This window comes from Xiphophorus maculatus, chromosome 2, assembly GCF_002775205.1.
Source record: "Xiphophorus maculatus strain JP 163 A chromosome 2, X_maculatus-5.0-male, whole genome shotgun sequence".
Lineage (NCBI taxonomy): Eukaryota > Metazoa > Chordata > Actinopteri > Cyprinodontiformes > Poeciliidae > Xiphophorus > Xiphophorus maculatus.
In genome coordinates, this window is record NC_036444.1 from 1,876,865 (window position 1) to 1,902,010 (window position 25,146).

Consider the following 25,146-nt stretch of genomic DNA (forward strand, 5'->3'; position numbering starts at 1 on the left):
AAAATACGGCCCCCATTAGACTTCTGTGTGAATGATTTATCTATCAATCAATGAAGTTTATTTGTATAGCACATTTCAGCAACAGTAACTTTACATCCTAAAAACACAAAATGACCCCAAAGTGACCTGCATGTGCAGTAGAAGGACACAGACGTCACCCAGCAGCCCTACGAATACAGCTGCCGCCGCCATTTATGGATCGATTTTAAAGTTATTCAGACAATAGACTATATTTTTGGGGGTGAATAGGTTGGAGTTGAGCCGTTCAGACTGCAGTGAAAAAGTCAGATTTGCATCGCATTTGCCTGTTGTGTGGAAGCAGTTTAGATTCACAAAGCTGGTAAACATGAAGAGACTTTCAGATGTTCCAGACATCACATGAAATCCTACAGCAAGTTCAAATTCATGATTTTAACATGATGCAATTTAAAATGCTTCAGGCATTATGAAGCCTCCTATAACCTTTGGTTTTCTGCCTGTAAACCTGCAGACCCTGTTTGTTCAGGAAGGATTTCAGCCTGAGGATTTTTCCGCCCAGGCTTCATAGGAAGTGACTGTGTCTGTTATTGCTAAAGCGACACATTTTAGTTGTCTGCCCTGAAAGTTTCTTTGATATGAACAGGGTGTGAAGTGCAGACCATTACTTTCCAAAGATGTGCAGTTTTTCTTTTTGCACATCTTGCTCTCTCACCTCATTTTTTTATTTCTGTTCCAGAACCGCCGGCTGTCTTTGAAGCTGCTGCTTATGTTACATCCTCCTGGTTTATGATGTTTCAACCAAACACATTACTAAATTCTTTCTCTCATAAATCCTTCACTCTTGTCTATGTGTGCATTTATATCCTCCTGTTTCTGTGGATGACTTACATCTGGTGTTGGCAGTGTTTTCTTTCCTGCCTGGTTTGGACAGACGAAGCGGTGAGATGGACATAAGGAGACATGGTGACCCGTCCCGGTCTCAGCTCAAATGATTTATGAAAACCTGAACTTCTGCAAAATTTATGCAGCATGTCAAAAAAAAATCAGGTGAAAAATTGGATACACCTTTGCACACAAGTATCCATGTGGTTCTCTGGAGCATGTTATGTTATCATAAAGTGAACATAAAATCTACACAACCCCGTCAACATGCCAAGCTTTTGTGAAGTATAGAATGATAACTGGATAAATCTTTTTCCACCTTTAATCCTTTAATGGGACACAGATGCTGTACATTTTCAACCAAAAAACAAACAAATCAAACTAATTGAGCATTAAAAGTTAATCAGATTTCCTTTATTTGTTCGCAGGTGTAAACTCATAAAGACTGGATGCTTAAACTGAATTAAAAGATGCTTATCAAATGAATAGTTACAATGGCAAAACATAAACCTGACCCTGACAAATTTAGAAAAATTCCACCGAAGTAGGTGGAGCCAAGAGACAGCGAGGGGCGTGGTCAAGTCTGGGAATTAGCGGAGGGGTGTGGCCAAGACGAGGGAAAGCAGAGTTGCCAACTTGGCATCTTTTTAGCTATATTTAGCAACTTTTAAACCTACAGTAATGTTTTTACTTATTTACTTATTTTCAAAAAAGGGCCTTGAATCAAATCTCACATGTGCAAAGCTGAGAAATGCTCTATCAACTCCTGACTCACCACCAGGGGGCGTTTGTTTGAGGGAGATTGCTTTATACCTGAACAGAGGGCTGTTGGTTCATGTGAAACAACAGGAAAATTCAACTTCAGTTGTCACCCTCCAACCCAAAGAGGGCAGCACTGAGAAAGTTTAAGGCGAAATGTTTCAGAATTCAAAATATTTACACTAAAAGGTCACAGGTTGCTCAGGAATTTAAATGTATAACAAATTTCTACAGTTTATCTGCAAAGAAAAGTTGACTTGGGTTTATTTACTCTGTCAAAGATCATCTTTAAACCCCAACTCACCTACAAATCCCTGCAGATTTCTGGCAAAATGACAATTAAGCTGAGTTTGACTTATTCAACCAGCTTTTAAAAAAAAAAATTAATTAATTATTATTATTTTTATTTTATTTGTTACAAATTAACCATCAAAAAGGTGGAAAATGTTCTCAACTAATATATCTTTCTGTAGGATGGAATTTTTTTTTATATACATTTCAACAGAATGTACATATCTCTATAGCTATGTATATATATTAAAGCTATAATTTAGAATAAACATTATGACTAATTTTGTAATATAGGAGTCTGATGACTGAAGTCACTCCGATGAGATATTATTATGAAGTGGGTTTATTTCAATGTTTCCTTCCACCGCTTTTTGGGGGAAATTATTTCGACTCAAATATGACTGTAAAGAGATAGAAAGTGTATTTCCGTCTACAAATGACAAAACACTCGAACCATCCTTTTTTAGAGATGTAAAAAGTAAAGGAAATGAAAACTAAACAAAAAATATCCTCTAGGCTTTTTTCTGAACATCCGAAGCATCATTTTACATGTCAAGCAAATTTCAGAGCAGCTCCTGTTATCGGTTTATTTTAAACCGGGCATCCAAAGAACATCCTGTTCTCCACTCTGAAATACTCTGAAGATGTCATGTTGGTCTGGTGGCGTTCATGAACATGACCTGATTTAAAAACTTCCCTACTTCCTGCTTGGTTGCTATAGCCTAACAAACAATATGCAGAAAAAACCCACTGAGTCCAACAGTATGACAACCAACCAAACTTCACAACTGAGGCTGCAAATGTTTCTTTTCCTTCTTTACTGGCATATTTATAACACACTTTGCTGTGATGTTTGTTCACTTTGGCCTTCATATGAACTAATTAGAATGCGTTGTTATCACCTACAGCAGTTTATTGGGGTCCATAAATCAGTACATTGCTAACAAGTTTAGCATTTGAATCATATCTCTGAGTAGAGCTACAATTAAAGACATTTGGTGGTGCCTAAACGCTTGTTCCAACGAAGCACCGCCTATATCCACAAAGCTGCTTTCAGCTGCCAAACTCCCGCCTCACAGAGCAAAGCCTCCCCAAAACTCCTCCAGACTAGTGACAGCAACAATTAGCAAACACCTGTGGAAACTGTGTGTTTTCTGAGCTTTTCATACTAACTACTTCTCAGTCCAACGCACCAAAGAACAGTTGTAAAAGCCATCATGGAGGAGCATTGTTGTGATGACAAGCTGATGGTGGAGTGTTGGAAAAAGTAGCAGCTTCTTTAAGAGACAGAGGCCAGATTCAAGGCATCAAATTGCAAAGTCAAATTTTTATTTATTTTTATATGCACAATTTTTTTTATAATAACTGATTTCAACATATTTACTTTATTGTGCTATGGAATGTCACTTTGTGCCTTTTCTAAAATAATTAGTATCTATTTACCTGTTGTTGCTGCTGCTGTAGTGTTGAGGTGGCCCAATCAAAGTCCAGAGCTGACTCCAGGATTGGGTTGAGAATCGGTGGCAAGACTTTAAGATCATGTTCATGAGCATAAGATGAGGCTCTCTGCCCTCAATCAGCCTGAGCTTGAGCCACTTGACATAGAAAAAGGGAAAAAAAACTCTGCTCTCCTGATTTGCAAAGCGATAAAAGCTTCCAGTTGTATTGACAGCTAAATGTGGTTGTAGAAAGTATTGAATCAGGGACTGAATACAAATGTATTTCACACTTTTCAGATTTTTATTTGGAAAACCACAATTCTGTGATGGGTAAAATGTAAAATCCCAATAAAATAAAGCTGCATCATGTAGAAATTCTTCACTTTGGGCTTTGCTGTCTTTGAACACAAACACTGTCGGCTAATTGCAGCGATGACCTGTGCAAATTAGTGTGGGCTCACAAACGAGCAGCAGCGTAGATAACAAGGTGTGCCTTTATTACCCACCACACCGGTTCAGCTTGTTTTGTGTTCACATAATAAGCCAAATTTGACAGTAAACCTGCTTTGCTGTAAATTAGCTGCCATGTTGTTTGGCTTGGATTCAGAACCGCTGCTTATCTGATGTTTTCACATCTGTGTCGGGAGGTTTCAGTCTCCATTGTCTTCACTGTTTGTCCACAATTCGGATCCATGTAAAGCTGCTGCAAATGAGGTGATCATTAACTCATTAAAGCCTAATGAGTTGTAATCACAAGAAAGAGGAAAACCTGATTAACCTGATACCAAACAGCCAGTCTGACTGGAAATTTAGCCTCATTTCCTTTAAATAGCTGCTATTTGAAAGATTAATGGAGATTTCATAACTTTCCTTCTTGACATCTTGGCGAATTCACTGGTGTTTGGAAAACACTGAATCTCAAGAATAAAGCCACATAGGTGGTCATGCAGAATAAATAAAGTTTCTTAGGAAGCATCAGAGTATAATGAAAAGAACGGTAGAGCAAACAAATAAAACACCAGGTGAGTGCAAAGAACGTTGGGAAACTTTCATATTAATCCAAGTTCTTACTGATTACATCTGACTTTCAAATTATTTCTACTTGTACTGAAATTAAATAAAAAAATGAATGTTGGAAAAGAAGACTTTGACAAAGTGTGGAACCATGGAGGTTTCAACCGGATCTTTAATCTCATCAAAAGGTTCGTGGGAGTTTGATTTTTCACGCTGTTATCAGGTTTTGTTGACATGGCAAAATTTGCAACAGTAGCTGCATTTCCATTACAGATTTGTGCAAACCTTCATTGATATAAACCTTCATTCATATTTGGCTAAAGTCGAATGAACACATTTTTGCAATTGTGGTATTTCCATTAAAAAAGAAATGCAACTAAAATCACACATGAATAAGTTTGTTCACACAATAAGTGGCTAAAAATCCTCCTACTACTACTTCCTGTTGACCTCTTTGTCATTTCAGCCAGTAGTAACATCCTGTTGTTGATCACATGACTTCTTTCGACTTGTGATGCGAAAGAAGTGTTTCCATGGCTGTTTGCGGAATACATTAATTTCAATGCGGCTGAAAAATCACCTCATTCTAGAACCAAAACTTTATATATTGAAGAACAAGAGTTTTTTCAAAGACTTTTCCACTGTGAATATTAATGCATATTAAGGTATATTTGGTGGATAAATTATTGAAATAGACAGTTACAAGCACATTTAGAGGAGATGTCAACATGCTTAGAGTTGAGAGAAACACAAATAGAAAGCTTCTAGGTCAATGTAGCTATTGTATATAATTTTTTAAAAAGTATGTTCTTTAAATATGTACTTTTAATCATTTTAACGCGCTAAAATCTAATTAATTAATTGAAATTAATGAGTTACAGTCCCGGCCCTAAATTGGACTTAATTGCTGTCTATATTTTGCCTGAATCTAGTACATTACATTGTAATTACATTAAACAGAAATTTGTTGCACCAAATTTAATCACATAAATTGAGCCTGTGGCCTTTTATTGTATAAACACACACAACAATTTGGCAGCTTCTTTATTTCCTTCACATGGTAAATAAAAATGTCTCCCCAGCACTTGACATCCTGTAACACAGACTAAATTCTCTCCTTTCTAAATGCGACAGCTACATGGCTTCTAACACTTAACAGGGTCATCATCTTTGATAAAACACTTCATTGATTTAGAAGAAACTTGCCATTACACCTCTTCAGAGAATCCAAACAGTATTTTTCGAAGAGCAAACAAGGTTTGCAGCAGTGGAAATGTTGCAGTGCGGCTCATTTTGAAGGGGATGTAAAATGGAAGTAGCTCTGGAGTTTCAGTGGAAAGTAGCTCTTTCATCTCTTCAGAAACAGAACCGCTCTATAGAAAGGAGGCACACTGGGTCAACTTGTGATCACTTTGAGTTGCCCTCTCTAAACATTTAGTCCATGCCCTGTAGTGCTTTCTGCAGAACAGAGTTAAAGGTCTTTCTATAGCCAGTCTGCAGTAATCTCCTCTCCACATGTACGATGCATAAGGAAGAAAAAAGAGCCGGCTTGCTTTGTCCTGCTGGATGTGTGTTTGGCATTCTGTAGTAGAGAATTGTCCTCCGCACTGCAGTGGGACAGACTTTTATATGACATCCATTTTTTGCTAATTATGTTTTCCAAGCACATATTTCATCTGCTGCTCGCTGTTCCCTGTCCGCACTTATCACATCCCCATCCTCCATCCCCAAACCCCACTTTAATTCCCAGAGACTGCAACCAGCTTGTCTATTACATCAATTCACAAGCGTGGAACAGAAATAAAATAATAGAGGTTTTTATCAACCATATATCCACTACAGCATTACTTAAGGCTGATGGGCTTTTTGGAGAAGGACCTGAGGAGGTTTCAGTCTTAATGTTACATCTTTTGTTGAAGTTGGGCATGTAGTTTGTAATTCCCTCTTCATCTTGTTTCCACTTATTCTTTCAGCATGTCAGAATAGATGAGGGAGAATCTCTGTGTGTTCTGTGGAGGAGGAGCAGGATACATTATCTTGTCTTGTGGCTTCACATCAAAGCATTTTATTCGTTTAATTAAGAAATTGTCAGCATGTCAGCTCCTTCAAATTGAAATGAAATCAGTTGCAACTCAAAGATAAAACTTTTTCCTAATATCAGGCAACGTTTGAAGTTTCAACTTGCAGAAAACTTTTTCTGTGAACATGGACTGGTCAGGTTGTGCCTTTGCCGCCGCTCTGGGTCCTCCTCCACCTGAACCTCCAGTCGGACTCAGCCAGCGGCTCCTTCTGTATCTCTGGTGGATGTGCCTCCAAAAATATTTGCGTGTGGGTTGACGGGTGCACAGCTGCACACTTCCTTGGCATCGGTGCTGTCCTGACAGATGCTGTAGCAGGTCTGGGTGTGTTTGCAGGAGATGGATCATTTTTGGCAGAGTGGATGCTGCAGATGCTTCTGATTGGATGCTGGATCAGGGTGGAAATTCCTCCATGACGAGGGCAGCGGATCAGCAGTTAGAGGCCAACCTGGAATACTTTGGCTGAGAACGGCAAAATGTATTCATGTTGGACAACCGAGACACAAAGACACACACACACCCCTACACATGCACACACTTATACCACGGACAACCAACCTGGATCCAATTCAAACCCCTTGAGATGACTGAAAATCGGGAGTGTTATCTGCTGGCTGTGGTGACAATCTGTTCTCCTTGCTCCCTGGAAACTCTAAAGCTGTTTTTGCGCCTTTGAACCATGCCTTGCAGTGGCCTCAAGGAGTTCTGGCAAGGAGGAGTTTGTTTTGCAAAACGAAGGACCAACTCTTTCTCTGCCCTGCTGAACTTGAAGGAAACAGCAAACTACTTCATAAAACTTATTGAAATACTGCCTGACTCCGGTCTTTAAGGCCAAAATGATAAAAATAACAGCTGAATGAACTGTTGTTGCGCAACACCCCCCCCCTCCTTTCTGTCTCTACTCTCTCACTCTCTACTTCCTCTTCTGAGAGGGGAGATGTGCTACCAGCTCTCCATCTAACGGGTTAATTGAGTTTCCTAAATCTGCCGGGATTTACCCTGTCCAGAACTGAAGTAAACTCTGTTTAAGCTGGTTTCGAGAAACGATTCGCCTGGTTTCTGACGGCCAACATCCAGGTGTCTCACCCTTCTTCCCTCTGTGAATTAGCCAGACTGAGCAGCCTACAGCCAACTAGTTTCACAGAGCACACCTGTTAACGGTCGCTCGTTCTCTATTTTACAACTTGCATTTGTTATTGAACCAGGTAGGTTTTAGTGACTCGGGCGAGTCCCAAGGATGACGTTTTAAATATGGGCTACCAGCAACCTATAAAACATTTTCCACTTCTTCCTCTCCAGAATCAAACATCACAGCTATTTTACAACCATCAAAGAACTTTAAGGTGACTCATTAACTGAATGTCCACAACATCTTTTAGATTTTCTTTATGCTAAATATTTTATTAGTAAGGCATTTTTGCAAGGGTCAGTACAGCTTAATTCAGTAGCAGAAATAATCAAATAAGTAAAATCAATCATCTAGTCTATCTTTCCCTACTGCTGACACTGAGAACTAAAAAAGGAACCTTTTAGAGAGACGGACGGAGCCTGGCGCCTCGAACCCCAGACCTGGCACGACGACGACGAAGAAGGTGCTGCAGCAGGAGGAAGACGCCGATCGATGAAGGCCAGGATCTCCGCAGGTCTGATGATGAAGAAGGTGTTGCAGCAGGAGGAAGACGCCGATCGATGAAGGCCAGGATCTCCGCAGGTCTGATGATGAAGAAGGTGTTGCAGCAGGAGGAAGATGTTGATCAGCGAAGGCAGGAATCTCTGTAGGTCTGATGAGCTTCTTCTCCGCATGGATGGTGAGGTCACACAGGACTTGGTGCTGGCAGGAAGGAAGGCACCAGTTCTTCTTCTTTGTCTTTGCCTTTGTCTTCATCTTTGTCTTTGGGGTCTGAACCCAGCCGATGAGAGAAGTGCGATTCGAAGCCACAGGTTGTGGGCCAGACGGGTTGGTCCCCATGGCAGGACAGTCTTCGGCTCCGTGGCCCCGGCTCTTCTTCAGCTGCAGAGTTCTTTGTCCATCTCGATCTTGGCTCGAAGCTGCCCGGAGGATCCAACGAACGGTTCCTCTTTTGCACTCACCTTTTATAGGGTTTCTGACTGCTTAGACAGATGATCTCATATCCATCACTGTCTTACAGACATTTCCTGATGTCTGTGCTAATGTCTCAGGGTTGCTCAACCTCCTATGTCCATTGCCTGCACAACCTTTCACCTACTCTCTAAATAAGGCGTTGCTCATCTCTGCTCTCCTGTTAGTTCCTTGCTTTTCACCTTTCACCTACTCTCTACCTCCAACATATCAGTGATGTTTAATTGCAGTTACACCTTTTACACCATTTCAAGTTCAATGTCAAAATCACATTTATATCACATTTATTTTCTTTAGCTTCTTTGATTTAGCATTCATTTATAATTTTATAACCATAACTTATATCACATTTATTTTCTTCAGCTTCTCTGATTTATCATTCATTTATGATTTTATAACCATAACTTATTAATTATACTTATTATAATCCTAATGTGAGTTATTACAGATGTTTTTCTGAAAAGAAACCAAGAATAATACATGATTCTAATTATTTGATGCCAAAGTTACAGTTACTTGTTTTTCTTGTAACTGTTCCCACAAATGTTCGTGTAAATATTATTACAAGTAAACCAATATTAATATAAGTATTTTACTTTGAATCTTATCAAATTACCAAAATGTTTAGATTTCATTCTTTAAACTTTCATGATTTAAAATAAGGAATAGTCTCAGCTATTTTTTATAAATCTGCAGGCTGGAAACTTCCTCTTTTTCCAGGAAACCTGCTTTTCCTGTTTAATGACTCTCTGACTGACTATGATTTCTTATGATTAGATAGAAAAAAGTAAAATTAAAGCAAAGTTTGCTTTAGACAAAAACAACACATACAACCAGATTTATTTTATTGACACTTAAGTCTACTGTTGGGCCTTGATGTCACTTGAGTGATTCATTTTAAAGATAACTTTATTTATTATTACTGTTAAACTAAAATCTCCAGCATGGGGAAGTGGGATGAGCTCGGATTTTCTTGACAGAACCAATGTTGACTGTTCCAAACCTTATTACCTAAACCTGCTTGTGTTTTGTGAATCACCTGCTGTAAAAAAAACCCTCATATCTAGAGATGAAACGATTCTTCAGATTTATAAAATAAACTCCCAAGACAAAATCCCTGATTCATTTCTGAAATGAGTATAACATGGCAGCTATACTCAGTTAGCTGCCATGTTCTAATGGAGGCCAGTTATTGAAGACACAAGAAATGTAGGAGAAGGAAGTTGAACCCAAGTTTTCTACTGATCTGCATGTTCGTTGTGAATGAAGCTGAAGGTGGTGTAGAGATCAGTTTAATGATCGTAAGACTAGAAAAGTACTGAAGAAGTTCAGTCAGTTCAAAGATAATGGGACTAATATCTGCTGTGTATATAAAATAGAAATATATTTTTTCTGATGACGGTGAATGAACCAGTGGTGAACCAGTGAATGAACCAGTGAATGAACCAGTGGATGAACCAGTGAATGAACCAGTGGTGAACCAGTGGATGAACCAGTGGTGAACCGGTGAATGAACCAGTGGATGAACCAGTGAATGAACCAGTGGTGATCTGGTGGATGTGTTTTTGCTTCGTCACTGTGGCATTAAGCTGCAGCTTCAGACGTTTCTAAACCGTTAAACTATGAGGCAGAGGCTCTAACCTCCAGTTCCTCAGCCAAGGGGAATTAAAATACTGTGACGTTACTGTTGGTATAGTGGGTGGATATAAGGTTTATAATATTACTGGATGTTGGGTGTTTTGCTGTTGGCTGTAAATATGTGAGAATAAATACAAAGCATCTGCAGTGCCAACTGAAACTGCGTAGGCATTTGGCATTTGACACTGAAAACCTGGCAGTGGGATGGTGGTAGAAGACAGAAGGTTTTTGATCATCATCTGTTGCCACAGGCAGGCTGTCAGGGATAAATTGTTAGTTTCTTGTCATCAGCAGTCTTGAAGGCTGGCGGTTCTCCCTTCTGGGTTCCCAGGTTTTCAATTAGAATATGTGTGCATACTTTTATACAAGGACGCCTTCAATGGCACGCAGTTGTAATATTGCATAATTAATGAATCATGGGCATATGAGTAAAGAATGTGTTTCTCTGGCATGTGAACCTTCCTAATAAAATAAACAGCTTTGGTGAATTTAGACATTATCTTGTTTAAGGGCAAAATTTCTTGTTGAAATTAATTCTTGCCTTTTCACTTGTATAATTTAAATATTGCAGTGCATTATTTTGCATTTGCTTTGCATTCTCCATTCCTCCTCAGAGTCCATCTGTTTATTTTTACCTCCCACACATAAACAGCCACCAAAATGGAAAATGGAGATTGAAAACAAGGAGAAATAACTGTCAGGAAACAATTTAGTGATACCGTGAGGTAATATTGTTGGAAGCATAATTAACAGTTTTAAAAGTTTTAATTACTTGACCCCAGCCTGGAGAAGTGAGGATGCATCTTCTGTAAAACTGGTGAATCGTAGCTAAACTACAGACGAGTTGGGGATCATTTGAGCTTAGATCAGCTTCCTGGAAAATAAGATGTTAGGTTTAAAATGATATGTGTGAGAAAATAACGACTGCAATACTATATACGTATATACCTATATAAATGAGGTATATACAGTATATATACAGTATATATATATATATATATCCGTGGCTTTTATCTCCTCCTTTGGCCAGCTAATTATTCCAGCAGGGTATCTGATTACTGGCAGGGCATAGCTGTTTATCGCACGGATTTTGTTCTTGCCATTGAGCTGGCTTCTCAGGACTTGCCTTATTCGTTGGAGGTATTTAGCTGTGGCTCCTTTTCTTGTGACCTCATCGAGGTTGCCATTTGCTTGTGGTATACCTAGGTACTTGTAACTGTCCTCTATGTCTGCTATTGTTCCTTCTGGGAGTGAGACCCCTTCTGTGCGGATGACCTTCCCCCTCTTGGTGATCAGCCTCAACAGCCTCAACAGACAATGTGCTCAGTGAATGTCTCAGACAACAGGGAACGGAGGTTGAGGTGCCAGAGATACCATCATGGGAGGACAAGCCCCTACATGGGATGTACCACCAGCAAATAACCCAAGTGGCTGATATCAGTAAATCCTACCAATGGCTGGAAAAAGCTGGACTCAAGGACAGCACAGAGGCCCTCATCCTTTCCGCCCAGGAACAGGCCCTAAACACCAGAGCAATAGAGGCCCAGATATACCACACCAGACAAGACCCAAGGTGCAGGCTGTGCAAGGAGGCCCCTGAGACAGTCCAGCACATAACAGCAGGGTGCAAGATACTGGCAGGGAAAGCGTACATGGAACGACATAACCAAGTTGCAGGCATAGTGTACAGAAACATCTGTGCAGAATATGGACTGGAAACCCCGAGATCAAAGTGGGAAACACCCCCAAAGGTGGCGGAGAACGCCAGAGCCAAGATCCTGTGGGACTTCCAGATCCAGACAGACAAAATGGTAATGGCGAACCAACCAGACATTGTCGTAGTGGATAAACAACAGAGGAAAGCCGTTGTGGTAGATGTAGCAATACCAAGCGACTGCAACATCAGGAAAAAGGAGCACGAGAAACTAGAGAAATACCAGGGCCTCAGGGAGGAACTGGAGAGGGCCTGGAAGGTGAAGACCACAGTGGTGCCTGTGGTCATCGGGGCCCTCGGGGCAGTCACCCCCAAACTGGACCAATGGCTACAACAGATCCCAGGAACAACATCAGACATCTCAGTCCAGAAATGTGCAGTCCTTGGCACAGCCAAGATACTGCGCAGAACCCTCAAGCTCCCAGGCCTCTGGTAGAGGACCCGAGCTCAGAGGATAAGAACCACCCGCGGTGGGTGAGAAGGGAATTTTTTATATTACATCAGTTGGTGTTTTGCGTATTTTTTGAGCAATTTCTGTGTTTCCATGTAGTTCTCCATGTAACAACTAATCTAAAAGGTAGTTTTTTTTTACATTTTAAAGCATGTTATCAGTGGGGGTCTTTGAAAGCATTTATTGCTCTTAAATTTGTTTTTCCACCTAAATTCTAAAGCACTAATTTATTTGTCAGTTTAACATCTGCGGGGAAGTTTTTGTTATTGACTGCTAAGAATTTTTTAAGTTAGACAATTATATTCATGCTCTTAATTTGAAGTTTATTTACACAGCAGTTCTGTTTTCTCCCACTTTTTTTTAAAGAAACTTTGAGCAAGTGGCAAGTATAGAAGAAATGAGCAAATGAGGTATGCAAAAAAAATTCAACACTTTCATGAACAAACAACTAGAGGTGTTGAACAAATTTATGCAAAAATTCAACAACTATAAAATTCAAACTCAACTATAAAACTGAAACCAAGAGTGAAATGAAAAGTCTAAAGAATCACTTCCTGAAAAACAACCTTGTTGACCAGTGGTAATAAATTTAGGCCTATCGAGGGTCATGTGTCACATGTTGTCATTGCAGCATGGTAGGTGTGAACATGGTTGAAATTAGCACTTTAGCATTAGCTTCCAAAAAGAACTATGTTGATATTATTACTTTGCGTTAGCAGAACTAATGTTATATTTAGTGCTTTAGGATTAGCACAGCTAACTTTACAGGTAACAGTAACTTCCACTGCATGTCATAAATAGAGGTGGTAAATAGTTGTGATCAGTTATCCATCTGGGTAGATTGATTTTCAGTTAAGGATTAATCATATATTTTTATATTAAATATACAAATATGGATGGGCACATCAATAAAATGCCTTCTATGCTCACACACTCCCTATATGCAGAGAAAAACAACCCTCTCACCACCAATTTTATGTTCATTTTGGAGTGACTGGAGATTGATGCGAGGCCAGTTTATGATCCAGTTTACGGTGGTTGCTTTGATGGTGAAGTGGCGTGGCCGTTGTGGTGATTTGCTCTCCCATGATGTTTAGCGTTTAACAGCACGACTCTCGCAGATGAGTGATGGTGTGTGAGCTGACAGTGAGCTTCATTGGGTGGAGCAGAGTGGGCATAACTCTTCCTCATCAACACACAGCTGACCTCAGGGTCGTTTTCTATCACGTGTGTTTATGGGAAGCCTGCGACGGTGCAGGGTCGCATGCAGAGACATTTGTTTTTGGTTCTGTTCCGAGTCACGCTCTGATACTTTATTGAAATCAATGGAATGTGTATGCTGTAATGTTTCTATCTAATTTATGAGATCTGCATTGTGATTATGTCCCAGTTAACTCTATCTCTGGGGACATTTAGGATCCTGTCTCCTCTATTGCCATGGCGATTAACCATTCATTAAAGCAGAGATTCATGCAAAAGCTGGAGGACACTGGAACTCAAACGCCACAGTTTTTACTTAAAGCAAGGATTTAATTTGTTGATTACTTTACTGTAATTCTGTCAACAGCTATATTTGCTTAATTCAGACACTTAAAATATTCTCTGAATTCTGTCCTGCTGTTTAAAATTTAACCTCTAGGCATGCATCTCTGCAGTCAGCAATGGCACGTGGCTGGCTCCCTGCCACTGGCTGGTCGCCCCCCACAGCCTCCCAGTTTAACTTCGACTCCCATAACGCTGCTATAAGAGCTCAGGCAAGACTCCTACAGTCTTGAATTACACAGAAATTCACTCCAATAACTACCTACAGCTCCTTCATGCAGATTCTGCCTTGAAGTTTTATAGTTTGCTGGACCAAAGTTGGAACAAAAAGCTGCATGTTTTCTCATTTAAATTTCAATATCAGAGTCAAAAGTGAACAGGAAAATAATCTCATTACATTTTTCCAGTTGTGTGTTTGCTAAAGCATCCATTCTGCTTGAATAGTGAAGTGAGAAAGTATTAGGCCATCATTTTTTCTTTTGGTCGCTCTTAAAATGTTTAAAATCATTTACCAAATTTTGATATCAGACATAAATAGCCGCAGTTTTCTTTGACTGATATGGGAAAAAGAATCTGTCCACACCATTGATTCCCTCAGCCTCATAAATGGTTGGTTGTTTCTATAATTAGTGGGGGAGTCACAACTCTCCAATGGATCCGATTTCTGTCCAGTCTCAGTCTATTGTTGAATCATGACCTCTGACCCTCACTGAGGCAGTGAAGCCTGCAGAGATTTTGATAATCACTTCAGATTTTTTGCTGAAATCCGACTTTTTTTGTGTGGTTGTTTATGCTACTAGTTAAATGCGAACAGTTTACGACCCCGAAACAACCTGCATGAGCAGAGGAAGAACGTAGTCGTCCCCCAGCAGTGCTCTGCTTACGACAGTAAAGATGGCCGCCGCTACACTCTCTTTAAGACAGTAAAGATGGCCGCCATCTCTGGATGGATTGTGACGTTGCTGAGAGTGACAACACGGTCAGCAGACGAAGGAAGCCGATAAAACCTTAACAACTAACAGCAACGGCCTTCAGTGGAACTGCAGCTTCTGACCCGGTTCTGTTTGGATGTGGAGGAGTGGTGCGGTTGGGTTGTGATGCTGTCACTGACTCAGACTGCTTTCATCATTTCATTATCATTTTCAGCAATTATTCATGTCCAGATTTATCGTTCGGCTTCTTCTGCTGCCGAATTATGTCTTAGGTCTTAAGTCAATGATGTAAAAGTCGGATAAAATGCGACATGACCATTCAGACTGCAGACATTCGAAGAGCTATTGGTTATGATTTAGTTTCGCATATGGAAGTAGAACAGATCTGATCTGAATCGGACCGTGTGAATGGAGCCTTGGCTGTTCTCCTGGATGAATCAACGATAATCTCTTGGTTGGTCGGCCGCTCTGGAATGTTTCCCCACTGCTCCCTGATTACTTTACAACCGTTCTCACTGCGTTCTCTGGAGTCCAAAACCCGTAAAAATAACTATGTAACCATGTCCAGACTGATAAATATCATACCTTTTTCCATCTCTATAGATAGAAGGATTCATTGCCTTTTCATGTATTTTAGCCTACTTGTGTGGCTAGTCAAACTGAGCTAGGCTGTTATGAAAATGTGGTTAATCAGATAATTCTTTATTAATCAAGGGAGGCAATTATTTTTTCATTTAGTTATCCAAACCACTCATTCTAATTTCCCTTAATTAGTAAATTATCATTTGAAAACTGCTTTTTGTTTTAAACCACATTATGCCTGATTCTAAAATGAGCTTGATTATGTAAAACATGGACGTGTGACACAAAACAAAAACAGAAGAAATCTGCAGGGAGCAAAACCTTATTCACAGCTCTGATGGTTGAATTAAAAAGAAATGTAAATTTTGGCTGCTTTTCTGCATTGATTTCATAATTCCTCTTATGCCTTTTCTTATAATGTTCAATGCAGTGAAAAAGTACAGCTGCAGGAGACTGTCGGTCTGTAGTGTATATATGCAGACAGAAGAGTGAGGAAGAGTTTGAGCTCAACCATCGATCTGTCGAGAGTTTTGAATCTGAGCTTTTCTCTCTTTCAGCAGAATAAAATCCATGGCTAGACCGTAATTATGATGGAGAGGATAGAGCCTGAGAAAAAATGTGATGGAAAGACAGAAGTATTTGAGATCTGAACCGACATGCTGCTTGCTGCAGAGATTTTATGAATGAAAAGAGAAAAGAGGAAGAGATGGGGAAGGAATACAGAGAGCAGTTTTTACAGACGGCGGCCGTTTAGATTCCCCTTCAGGCCGCGGCGCCTCATCAGCGTCAGCAGCTCTGCAGCCCCCAGATAGGCCGCGCAGAGAGGTAAAAGTTTCCTCCCAATCTCAAGGCCTGGAGGAAGAGCGATCAATATCTTGTCAGTTCTATAAACGAAGGAGTGATGCCTCCATTTCCCCCGGACGTGCTTCGTTCCACGTCCTGTCATTTCAATTTCACTGTCCCCCTACCCAGGCTGCACGTGGAACAGAGATTAAGCATGCTTATGTCTCCATTTATCAATTTGTGCAAAAGAAGATTGAGTATGGAATGGATGGCAACGCTCCCTGCAGCATGTTCTTCACATAACGTACAGGGACTTAAACGAAGGGTGGAATTATTTATCCACAGACTGCAAGAACTCTCAAGAAGAATCTTAAATTGATATCAATTTCTTTAATTTATAAAAATCCCATCGAAAAGATTGGATTTTGCATTTTTTGCTGCAAATCTGTTTTCCTGATTTAAAAAAGTCTGATGATTTTAAAACGGTTTCCCTGCGCCTCGCCGTACTCCATGCGTCTGTAGCAGTGCATCATATGTTCTAACGCTCGTGTGAAGGGAAGCCAGCCGTTCCCAGCTGACTCGGCGATGAGTGCCAAGCATGGCTGACACCTCCTCCCTTCGCCACAGCTGTGGAGGCTCTGAGCGCCGCAGCTGCAGGGCTGCTCTCCCTCCCAATAGAAAGATGATCGGCCATTACAGCATACAGCACCGGAGCAGCTTTTCAACACCTCGTCCCTTTCTCTACCTTCATATTAAAACAAGGTTATTTATTTTTCTGGAGTCCTAATTGCAAAGCCACACATTTTACCCAAATTATGAGGCCCTGTAATAATCCTCTGAGTGTAAATGTTTGTTTTTGTATATTATTTTGTCTCTGCTCAGACAATGATGAGACTTCAGCAGGAATGCCAAGGTCAGGTCTTGAGGAATTATGTTTAAGCTTGATGTGAACTTTCTCAACACTGTGAGAAATTCTCTGCCTGCGTATCCCAGAATGCCACGCATGCAGCTGAAGATAACTGGCCATCATCATGGCTGCTGCTCAGGCAAACATCAAGCTCACAGATCACAGAAATGACCACACATGGTAAATATAGCTCACAGGGGAGAGGGATTACGTCTCAGGCCACACTGCACTATTTGTAGCTTTAGGACGGTTACAAACCCTCTGTATGATCAGAGACTACATCTTTCTTTCTTCTGTCTCACTCACACATTCAATCGTTGTGTTAAATAAATGATGACAGCCATCTTGCTTTCGCTGTGGCCACGGTGCAGAGCTGCCGATCCAGTTGGCTGTTCATGGTTCCCCGGGGAGAGAGAAGGAAGCAAGCGTATAATGATGAGGAGTAATGATGTAATCTAATTATGTTTGTCTTGTTACACAGAACGTCAATGGCGCCCTGATTAATTCAATTTGCAAATGGGAGGAACAAACTGTCTTGTTTTTGCTGCTTGTCTTTGGTTTGTTCTGCTTTCCATCCGCTCTGAGGTTGGCAGGTTTTCTCCTCTGCTGGTCAGAAATAATTTCTCTGCTCTTCATAATCTTGATTTTCTATCATCATCTGACCTCACTGTTTTCATTTCATCGCTGAATCTTTCTGGGTCGGCTGGGAAAAGGAGCAACAGATTAGAAGTTTGGATTTTTTTTTTTTTATATATATATATAAAACATGTAAACCTCTGAAAATCAACTTATTTTTTCTTTTACATCCAGGCCTGTCTAAATAAATAAATAACAGAAATTTTAATATATCTTACTCATTCAATTCCTAAAAAAAAGAGACTGATCAACAGGTGTGAAAAAATTAGGACATCCGACGATGGCTGATATGTTTTTCTTTTACATATTTGGAAAGATATTAATTTATTGATACAAAAAAATGCAGTGCATATAAATAATAAAAATAAAAGAATAGTATTAATTTTAAAAATACAGTTGAGGAGGAATAATCAGACACAAACATGTATAAAACCACTTAAAATGACAGAAATCACACACAGGCAGATCACATGAGGTTTATAAGAAAAACGTTAGAATTGAAAGATGTTTTGTCCTGTTTGAACCTCAGACGTTTATTTTGGGGCTCCTGACTGACGTGAGAGGAAAAATCATGCTGAGATGATTCTGAGGCCGTCAGAAGAGATTCTGGCAGCTTCTGAAAGGTTTGCAAAGGATTTCAGATCTGTGTGGCTGAAAGCTGCAAATGTGCAGCAAATGGCGAAACGTGCTGCAAACATATGAGGGTTGCAAACACAAAAAATCAAATGGAGTCATCAGCCTGCCAGAGGACTGCAGATGAAATTTAACCCTATGGCTAAATCTGCCATATTTGTTTTAATGTATTCATCTTAATTAATATGCACTGTCCTTAATGAAAGAAATTAAAATTCAGAAAAACAGTGCAAACAAAAATTGCTGCAATCAGAGGAGAAAAAACAGCTATAAATTGGCATGTTCAATCAATTTAATAATCATATTTTTGCCTCTGAATTGTTTTGGCTGCAGACTGAAGATTGTGAGCCAGAATCAAGATAATTATGAAATCCTGATGTGTGGAATTAATCTATATAATATCAGTCTCCTTTTTGAAATAAAAACCCCAAAATGAAATGTATTCTATTTTACTGAGATGCTTTGAAAAGTAGTAATTTGGTTATTTGAATATGACTGATACAGTATGAATTTAACTCGACTGACTCAGCATGTTTTTCTTAAAGGAAAATGCCTCCCAGCTCAAAATGTCCTCTGGGGATTTGTATTAATATGCTAATATGTCAAAATCATAGAAAATGTCAGAAAACATATCAAAAGCACATTACTACAAGGTATTAATAAAGTATCCGTGTCCTTGCGTGAGCTTACGCAACAGCGCTTACAGATGGGCTGGAACTTTTCCCATCATTCCTCACACTGAAATGGAAATGAAAATAGCAGCCGTGCCCTCATAAGTCAAAGCGTGGACAGAAAAGTGACCCCTCTTGTGCGAGATTGAGCCACTAAATCAGCCTGCAGAAATCTCCAGCCCGGCTCATCTGAAGACGCTCATGGAGAACCATCATTCATGCTGGGCAGCAGGCGCTTTGATATGCTGTGTCTTCCTGTTGGCTCTGCAGCTGGGAGCTCATGTGTTCTTTATTTTCTTGAGAATGTTTTGATCTCTGACAAAGGCTGAAAATAAAATCCATGTTTGTACTGTTTACATCAGTGTGAAAAGGATAAGTGTGTCTGCTTTCAAGGCTGGCTCTCTCACCCTGACATGTCGGCCATGTTTGAGTTGTTACACCGTGTCCTGCTGCACACCGCAAGGTCAACTCTAAAGGCTTCACCTTTTACCGGTTGACAGATTAATCTGGAAACGTACACAGTTGAGTAACCTGGAAGAAAACGCTCTCGCTCAAAATCTGAAGACAACTCAAGGCGGGTCTGATGCTTCCTGATGGTGTTTATTCAGTCAGGTTGTTAACGATCACCTTAAAAAGAACTGATAATGTCTGGATGCTTCATCAGGAACAACCTGCTCACACCACCTCAGAATGATCTTACTGCTTGTTGGTGTCTGAAACATTCAAAAACAAAAAAGGAGAAAAAGAAAATCATCTTTTGTTGACAAATCTTCTTGTTTAATGACATAAGAACAAGCTGCACTGCCTTTAAGTTTATCATATAAAAAACCTCCAAGGTTCAGCTGAAGGTTCCCCTGAGTTAACACCGTTCAGACACAATGCTGTGTGTAAAACTATACAAATGTGGACACAACTGTTGGTTCCCCTCTGTTGATGAATGAAAAGCCCACAATAGTAATAATATTAGATGTAATAATCAAATATTGTTTTTGAATTGTGGTTCAGCCGAATCATTTTAAAAACTAAACTAAACGGTTCATCAACAGGGAGTACTAACAATTTTATCAACATATATAATTCATAAAAATAGGTAAGAAAAGCACAATTGTAACCTCTCCCTAAGATTTATTCCATACTTGCATTAAGAAATGTGTAAATGTTGTTGAAAGTAAAATGTTTAATTGAGACAGCGGAATGTGTTTGTTTTAACAGAGTTTGGAGCAGCTGACGTCTGAGGTGCTGGCAGCTTCTCCTCCGTCTCCAGGGAAAGGTAAGATTTCTTCTTCCACCTGCCACATTTCGCCTCCAGATGTTGTGATGATCTGCTAACATGGCGGTAAAATGGAACTGAGAGTCTTTAATTGCCCAAGAGGATTTGGTTTCACTCTTCCCCTAATATCTGCGGTGCATTGTTCTGTTTATTTAACAAGGCGCTTCAGAAGGGGAAATGCTTTAGTTCCACTATGCCTTTAATTAAATCCCTACAACACTTGGAACAAGTCTGAGCGCAGAGATGATTAAGATACAGATGCAACAAGGTGGAAAACCTTGACTGACTGTGAGAATGAGTCACTGTGTGAAAGTAAAGGTGCCACACTGACAGCCACCTGAGTCCCTGATGGTAGTCAGGCTTTAAATAGGAGCACAGCTTCAAGGAGCTAACTGGAATTAGCTGAACCACACATAATATGTGGCTTGAGATGAAGGCGGCGGAGACGTTTATGGTGAAACGGTTATAAATGAAGGAATGTTGGCTGAAAAGGAGAAATCCTGCAAAGCTGTGCAATGGAAAAGTTCAGGAGTCCCTTTGTGAATGTACAGGTTTCACAGCAGGGTGCTGGTCATGGTTGTTTCAGACGGAGGGATGAAGATGTTTACAGATGTCTTCCTCCTCAGATCCATGCGCTTATGTGACCTCAGGATCCGCAGCAGAGTGATGGTGTGAGTTATGTTAATGAGCATTCATAAGATGGACAAACTGCTCATTTCTTGTCAAACAAACTTTCATCTTCCTGCCTGTTTCTGGAAAACATCCTGAAGAATCTGTACATCATTCACAGGACTTAGTGTTTCTGTGAGCAACAGGAAGTCTGTTGTCTATTCACACATCTATGAATGTGTCTATAATTAATCCATATGTGCCAAAATAATCCATAAAGGTTTTTTTTTCAGAATGTTTGAAAGGAGAATCTTTAATTTGATGCATAATATTGATAGCTTTATACCAATAGGAGAGACTTTTTGTTATGATTGATCTTCATTTATAAAAGGTGTTGTCACACTGTGTGAGAGAGAAATGAGTCTGGATCAACCTGCTCTGGCTTTTCACAAAGAAAAACTGAACAGAGTTGAACATTTCAACGGTTTTAGCTTCGTAAGAAAAGAAAAAAAAAGATGCTTAGCCTGTGGTATAAATAGATCCCATCATGCTGTGGGATTTTTCAAAAATCGAACTAGAAAAATTTCTTTTTTTCCCCAACATTACCTTTATTGGTTTTTCAACAATGTTTCCAATAAGATACAGGACATAAGTGTGCTCTCACATCAAAGGAAAAGTCCAAAATTTATTTTTTAGGTGGAAAGGATAAAGCAGCAGCTTAGCTGTAATACATTTCACATTATACATTTTTCTTCTATGTCTTTTATTGTATTTTATTTTGAAACAATGTTTTTGTTTTGACCAGCCAATAACCAATCAGGAAACACTGAACGTAAAACCAGATTTCAGTCTTTCACCAGTTTTTCTGCCTTTCTTGTCATTCAGGGATTTAATTGTTGATTCCTGTTTGATTTAATTCTAAGTTTAACCTAAGCTTTTAGACACTGGTCTTATTCTGTTTTAAATAGAAGGAATTCTCTTTTGCTGTACTAACAGAGATAAGCCAGGTTATGCATAACCTTCTTGTCGGTTTGCAGGGAAAACTTTGTGTTTGTTCTTTTTTCTTTGACATCGTTAGTGGAGTTTTAGCTTTTCCCCTTTTTCCCCCTTTCTGGTGTCAGAGTTGTTTTGTCCTTGTCCACACGTCTCTAATCAGGCTGGAGCAGGGCAGGATCAATATGGCTTCCATGTCGCAGAAGAAAATGTGGGAACAAAGGAGACTGAAAGGCTCGACGGCGTCAGGATGATTAAATGTGCAATTAAGCAGAAACAATAACAGAGGCATTTTAAAACGTTTCTATTCACTGAAGTAGAAAACGTTTCTATTGACATACATCCTGTAATTACTAAATATAGTATGCATGTGATTAAATGGTTTACTTCGGACTCAATGGATAATTCATCCATGTTGGGAAACATCAGCATGTCCCATCCTGGTGTTTAAAGCTTCTCATGGCTGCTGGTGGGTTTGATATGGAACCGTGCAAGAAATAATAAAAAACCCATTAAGAAGTTATGATTCCTAAAGTCATACTTCTGAGTTTTAAATTCATAATTATCAGGATAACAGTAATAAATTTGAGTTTAAATCTCTATTACAAATTTTAAAATGAGTTTTATTCTGGTAATTATGACTTTAAAATGTAAAATTCTGACGGTTTTCATTTTTCTGTCGTGGTGTTAATGGCTTCATGTAGTTTATTGCTCAGGTTAAGAACAAATCGTAATGCTTTGCTCCTTTCCATGTGTCTTAATCTTGCTGGGAAAAAACTGGCTAATGCTTTTCTGTTAGTGGGGCATTTACATATTTATTTTCCCAACTAACCACTGGCCCCTTCGCCGGAGGGCACTGGAGACCTTGCATGGATCTCTTTAATTGGCCATTGATTCATTCTGTGATGGCACTGAGAGCCAGTAAATTACAACCTGCTTGAGAGAGAAGGAAGCGGCTGACAAGTTGAGTGCAGAGGTGTCAGAGTAATTCTGACTGTCAAATCTGCCATTGCATTATTTATACATCTCATTTTTATTTATGTGGCGAGGAGCAGTGACGCAACGCGAGCTGGAGAGTCGGCAATGCAGATGCTACTTGGACACAGTTTATTTGCATAGGTCAATTCACATCGGTTGTGTCTGGAAAAGAGAGTATATGTGAGAGCGCTGCTATTGAGCTGCTTCACACTGCGACTCCATTTGACATGAAATTGGTTTCCCTGCAACGTATTTTACTGTCAAAATAAATAATGTGGCATTATTCAGTAAATTTATGTATTACTGTGTGCATCCAGTCTTTTGTGTTGAGTTTTACAAATGGTTTTATGCTGCAAGGCAATGTGATGAATTTGTCTTCTAAATGAATATTAATGCAAATGAGTATGAATACAAATAGGTTTTACTTTGTTATTTGAAAGTATTTCTGAACAATTGCCTTGCTTCGCAGTCTTTTTAATAAAGCACATTTAAATGACAAAAAAGTTTTTCTTCTGCCTGGACTGCAAATGTTATTGAATTATATCACAGAATGGATTCAGTCATTCATCATATCATTACATTTAGGTGTTTCAGTCCTGTCAGAGGCTACAGGTGTGTAAAATCCAGCATAATCCTGTCATCCAGACTGCTTTGGAAAACATTTGTGAAAAGACGGGAGGAGTTCAGAGACTTCCAGCCTGGTGATGGAAACCACCTGTGCACTCAGTTCAGTCAGGATATTTTGCTGCTATTTACTGCTGTTAAGGGAAGCACATCTCAACGGGAAAACTCAAACCTGTGACCGTCCGTGTCTGTGAAGTTAATATTTCTACAGATAGCGTTGGCTTATGTCGTCCAGCAGTTTACTGACCGTTTTGAATTGTGTCTGCTTACAAAAAAGCTCTGAAAAAACGTCTGGCTTTGGTCCGGACCAAAGGACTTTCCTGGTGTCGGTATACACTAAAATGTGAAATGAGTGTCTCTGTTTTTGTGTTGCTTCAATCTGAGCAAAACTGAATGAGTGAAATTATATCAGATTTGACATGAATATTATCAGTATAGATTCTAAACAAATTTTGATTGTTTTTGCAACTCTACCATAATAAAAAAAACAAAACTATGACCTCCTGCAGTACAGGATCAGGAACAGAGGTCTTTAATCAATGACTCAAACAATTACTGATAAAATTGTCAATTTCATTTGTAAGATTGTTGTGAAAGATTTTGTGTCTTTACTTTGACCTAAACCATTTCATACTTCCTGATTCTGCTGTTAGTCGCTGCTAGCCGTTAGCCGCTTCTAGCTTCTGCTAGCCATTAGCCGTTGCTAGCCACTGTTAACGTTGCAAACATCCACCAGGTTGGGTTCTGGAAAGTCCCAACCGGCTCCAAAAGACTTTGCACGTGAAGCTCTGAGGGTGTCGGGGTGTGTGTGTGTGTGTGTGTGTGAATGTTGACAGGTATTGATGTGGTATTGATCTGCAGCCATTGCAGCTGGAGCCCAAAGGCCAGACTATATCATCTGTCAGACGGTGAGAAGGGCATTACAGCTGTAGTGATCTTAGATCACAAATCCCACTCAGAGATGGTGAGCGAGATGAGGAGAAACTCAAACTACATGGAAGACTGATTATGAGCGAAGAAGAAGAAAAGCTGAAACAGTGAAATATGAGAACGATGATCCGGCGTGTGTGTCAGCACATTTGTAGGCTTTTTTCTGCCTTGTGTTTGTTAAACCTGAATTTACTCCAGCACAGTCTTTGTTGATGAAGACAAACGGATTCTCTGACCCTTTCACCTCCCTGACCACCGATGTTTACTCCGCCAGCGCTTCTCTCCTCGCCTCCGAGGCGCCACAACCCCGCTGCCTGTACAACAACCAGACGCATCAGAAAAATCCCAAACAAACAAAAAGTTATATACTCTATAAACATTTGCACGCAGCAGATAACAAATTAATTAAGTGTGAAACATATCACAGCTCCTTTCTTATTGCTGGAAAATTATTTCAAAGGTTACAGTATCTCTCTCTAAGATAAGAATAAGATTTGAGACTTTTTGCTCTCCTCTTTGTTGTTCTATTGATCTTTGTCGAAATTGTCTTTATTTTGCTGCGTTATGAAATCAATCCATTGCAATCATGGCTCAAATTTGTTCGACTTGAGATTATCTGCCAGGCTCCAAGCTCTGAGTGTTTTTCCGTTGTTTGGTAAAAACAGACCCAGCTGATGATATTGATGAAATTCAAGGTCGCCACAGTGCTG

The 25,146-nt window shown here is 39.7% G+C and overlaps 1 protein-coding gene across 1 annotated transcript in view; it reads left to right on the top strand.

The window, feature by feature from the left end:
• The window catches only part of LOC102227229 (tetraspanin-9), a 205,852-nt gene that overhangs the window by 33,791 nt on the left and 146,915 nt on the right, over window positions 1-25,146 (top strand). The window contains exon 3 of the mRNA XM_023349338.1: window positions 20,245-20,302. The gene's annotated coding sequence lies outside the window, so the exon portion shown is untranslated. The remainder of the gene's footprint in view (window positions 1-20,244; window positions 20,303-25,146) is intronic.